Source organism: Punica granatum, chromosome 1, assembly GCF_007655135.1.
Source record: "Punica granatum isolate Tunisia-2019 chromosome 1, ASM765513v2, whole genome shotgun sequence".
NCBI lineage: Eukaryota > Viridiplantae > Streptophyta > Magnoliopsida > Myrtales > Lythraceae > Punica > Punica granatum.
The window spans coordinates 14,585,497-14,590,308 of NC_045127.1; the positions used below are offsets into that span (position 1 = coordinate 14,585,497).

The 4,812-nt window shown below is 36.8% G+C and overlaps 1 long non-coding RNA gene across 1 annotated transcript; it reads left to right on the plus strand.

Annotated features, from left to right (window-relative positions):
- Positions 1-314: 314 nt before the first annotated feature.
- On the plus strand, positions 315-4,367 carry LOC116192703. Its single transcript, XR_004154134.1, has 4 exons — positions 315-678; positions 1,088-1,203; positions 3,448-3,654; positions 3,775-4,367. It is a non-coding gene; the product is annotated as an uncharacterized LOC116192703 (long non-coding RNA).
- The last annotated feature ends 445 nt before the right edge of the window (positions 4,368-4,812 follow it).

Genomic DNA, 4,812 nt, shown 5'->3' on the forward strand with positions numbered 1-4,812 from the left:
TCTTAACACATAATGGATAACGTGACAAATTGAGAGAGCTCCCTTTTTTATTTTTGATGATGTAGTCATGAGACTCGGTATTTTTACACACTCATGCATATAGTATGTACATATATATAGTGTGTCTATATTGATGGCGTTATAACACAGGGAAACATATATGCTACATATATATAGAAAATTACAATGCAGATTGTTAAGTATGGGCTTGAGAAACATTTAGAGCTCACATGGCCCAAATAGCTTCCCCTGAGCCCATAATTTCCACCGCCTTCTTCATCTCTGCATTTTTATTTTATTTTTGGTCTAAAGGCTTCTCTGTTTAGCCGAAAAAGAAGAAACACACCGAGGGAGGGAGGGCGGTCTTGAGAGAATGAGAAAGAGCGAGAGAGAGGTGGAGAGCTCGAGATGAAGGTCGAGGGAAGTTTAGCTTGAAATGGATTTTGGAAAATGGTAGAGATGGAGAGTGAGCGAGCAATAGCCAGAGCCCGAGCTTGAGCTCGATGAAGAGATAGAGAAATGAAAGAACCAAGGATGGGAAAGTAGCAAGTCGGGGGTGGATAAACCGAATAGAGAGAGGAACGAGGTAGAGAAAATTGAGGGTAGATTGAGGTAGGGAAATTGGAGAACACCTTGAGGAAGATCTTGACATGGTGATCCTTTATTGATGGGTTTTGGGTATGTATTGCTGATTAGGTTTCTCTTTTAATTACTGAGTCCTATTGTATTTAGCAAGTTAGAAAATAGTAGTACGTTTGGGTGCTGAGTTGAAGTTGGTTTAATAGTTGATTTTACGATTTCTAACGGTGGTTAAATGACTAATATAAGCTGAGCTTTGTCAAGTTATTTACCTTTCCTTTGCTGCTATAGAATTGGGTAATGTTAGTTATGTTATTAAGGTGGAGGTTGTTGGTCGGTGGTTTAATAGCATGGAAATGATTTATTGGGCTTGGTGATATAAATTTTTTTACTAGCCTAGCTGCCATAGCAATTTAATCTTTGTAACTACTTGTTTGAAATTGTGAAGTTAAAATGATGATTTGAGGAATAAGATAAATCAGTTATTGATTGGTTCTTATTATCGCAGAGAGAATACTGATGGGAAGTAAAGAGTATGGAATGGGGATAGAACGACTAGAGGAAGCTGATTGTATTAAGCTTCTAAGCTTATGACTTATACTCTACCTTGTTGTTTGCTCAAAGGTATGTGATTTTTTTTAAAGAGGCATGTGATGAATTTAAGAGCTTTATCTAGTAAATAAGTGCATGGAGGGTATGGATTAGTTATATGCATATAAGGTAAGTGATGGACTTTGATGTTGTGGTAGAAGCATATAATGGTTGATATAATATGTTTGGAGTTATTGTGATATTAAAAGGTGTGTATGGTTGTGATGAGATTGATATATTACTGATGTTGCTTGTTTGTTTATAGCCATGGGACCGCTGGACCCGGTGGAATAGAAATAGGGGTATGATCAGTCACTGATCTGGCGGAATGTAAAATAGACGCCTAGACCGCTGATTCAGCGTGATATGAATAAAAGACGTCTAGACCGCTGATTCGACGGGATACAAAAATGGATGCTTAGACTGCTATTTCGACGGGTTATAAAATGGACGTCTAGACTCCTACTAACAGAGGATCCCCTCTTATGGGAATTCATATGAGGAGTTAAGATTGATGAGATGCGAGGGGTCACGATACCGTCTTAACTCTGTCGCGAGGGAATGCGACCCTATGGCTATATTGTTTGATTGTGTTATATATTGTTTGTTTGATCTGATTGCAATAAATCTGATCATTGTTGAGGTTGTCTGAAGTTATTTCATAAAAGTCGTGTTGTTTACTAGAGATTAGTGTGGTAAGTGTTTGTATGAACTTGTTATGTGGTGCTGAGTTAAGGATTAGTTCTAATATCTTTGTGCGGCTATAAAGATCATTGATGGCCCATTTGATTTTGCAATATGATTTTAAGATTTTAACTTTAACTTTAACTCCACTCACTATACAATAAAAATTAATTATTACAAGTAAAAAAGGTGAACTCATACATAAACCAATATATAACTTTATTATACTCAATTCAATTTTTAATATTAAATTCTTTCAACTATTCATTACTTTTTCAATAATTCAACAACATAATCATTACACAATCATAAGTTTTTCTCAATTATTCATTATTTTTTTCATGCTTTTCCTCATAATTCAACAACACAATCATTACAATCCAATTAAAATCAAAACTCAACTCTAAAATCAAACACACCCTGATTGTTTAAGAATGAATTTAGATATTTAGATATATTGTATAATGTTTTGTGTCGGTGAATTAAATAACGGATTTGGGTATACTTGTAGTATGTGTATGAATTACTTGGTTGTTTAAAAGTAGTTTTATTTGTTTAATATTAGTTCATTTTACTATACGATCTTGTGCTCATTGGGATGGAGCTCACACTATGCATATATTTTCTAGATAAACTACTAGCTACGCAGGAGAATCACTTTTGATATCGGGGATAAGCTCGTAGGACTATGTAGGGAGCCTTGGTTATCTTATCGGTGTTCTTTCTATATAGAATGTGTCTGAATGGGTTATGGCCTGGAATAATTCTTTTGGCTATTTGTAAATTGTCACGAGGAATATATTAGAAATTCTTTTGGGAAGGAATTATTTTCTTAATGTCTTTAGAGTAGGTTGGCTTGATTAGTTGATGAATTGTTTGAATAAATATTTTCTTAATTGTGTTAAAACTTACATCTTCAACCCAGTAGACTTCTACCAAAGTGCTTTTGAACAACAAATTTAATCCAGTATCTGCACAAATGATCATGCACTTCTTTTTGCATATTCCATTTTGTCACAAATCTCAGGTACGGCGAATCGGCAATCATGCCATTGTCTCAGTATTTATAGACGATATGTGTAAACGTGATGATAAAACCGCAGCTAGCTCTATTCATCAGTCTCTGCAATCACACTTTCTCAGGTTGAATCGATGTTATGTGTTTACACGAAATTTCGGTAGTAGAGAGCTTCTGATATCATAATGTTACATTTACCATGATGACCCTCCTTTTGAATTTGACAACCTTCTAATATTTGAGATGTCATCATTTGTGTAAATCATGCCAGGACACTTTAACCTTTGCCTGGATCTACTTTTCCTTTTCTCCCCCATTTTTCCCTTATATTTTCCTTTTATTTTTAATGAATGCTGTCTATTTTCTTGATTTTTTTTAAGGTTTTTTACTTTCATATTCGTAATTTAGCTTCTTCTTCTTCTTTTTGGATCTTAACAATTATCGTTTGTGTTTCTTTTGTTTATTTCTTTACTTATTTCTTGCTTTTTCGTGTATAATACTATTTTTCTTGCTTAAGCTATGTCCCACCCAAGTACAGAGGGGTAGGTTAGCTGACTCCCAAGTTATATTTGCAGCAAATGGGCTGGCTTGATTCAATATCTCGACGATCAAGCTTGGATCGCGCTTGAGCTGAGGATTAATATTCCAGTCAAGGTGAGCCAACCTCGAGCTAATTAAGAGCATAGCACGAGGGGCTCAGGAGAGTAATCAAGATTCGCTTGCTTAGTTATTGACTTCAAATTATGGACATATTATAAGACAAAAATTGCCCGTTATCTCAGGTATATCAGGCATTCCCTTATCTTTCGGAATCTTTTTACAAGATAGTGTTGTGCCTTAACCGGACAAAATCACTGCTAGGATCAAATTCTACACATCTCATTATCTCACCACTTATGCAGTTAATCTGGTGATCGTTTTGACCAAAAAAGATCATAAAGCAGGTGCAACAGAGACGCAGTTCTGTTTTGCGGGGAAAGAATGAAACTTTAGCACGGGGTGCCAAAGTCAAAACGGGTTGAAATAGTCCCAAAGAAAGGAGTGTATGGTACTTGAAGGCCCAAAGAAATAGTCCTTGGAGCAGGAGAAAATTGCTAAAGTTATAAGAGAACCGACAAGGCCTTTGGTCAGCTACTGAGTTGGTCATGGAAAGAGCGTATCTTTCTCGCATGACAATTGGAGCAATAAGGGTCCTATTGCTGATATTTGTGTTTGATCGTGGTCTGCATTTTTTTCCATCTATCCAACTAAAAGCATAAACTTAGTATGCGCGATATATATGGAGTTTTGGGATTTGTAATTCTGTAAATATCGGTTTCGTTATTCTCTTGTACACTTTCCAGAATACATTAGTCCTGGTTTAGGAGTACAGCTCCAGCTTAAGGATACTAGACAGGAACCTATTATAGAGATTCACATCTTGTACTGTATATCTATGTTCTTGTCTTAAAATGAATGAATGAAATTCTCCAGCAGACTTATTGGTCTGGACCAAGCACGCTATGAGTGAATTCACAGCAAGTTGCGCCTGGTGTGCGGAAACCTTGGTCTAGACCGAATATGCTGGGGGCCAAATGTGCAGCAATCTGGTTCGAGTCTAAAGCAGACAGACCAGAATCCTGATCAGATGGCATCGCAAGGGAGGGCTATGGCGTCGGCAAGCGGTCATGGGAATTCTATTTTGATTCCGGGACTCTCAGATGAGCAATATCGAGAGTTGCTGACCTTCGTAGTCAGCAAGTTACGAGGGCCTTCTAAACGCCTTAAAGATGTGGAATTAGTATCTCACGATTTTTAATGGATACTCGATTCTGGTGCCTCTTTGCGTATGACAGGTAACTTGAGAATCCTCGAGAAAAAGGCGGAAGCTAGATGTGCCAATTTCAATTACCCTTCCAGATGGGAAGACAAAATTATTGTCGCTATCGACTCCCATGTCG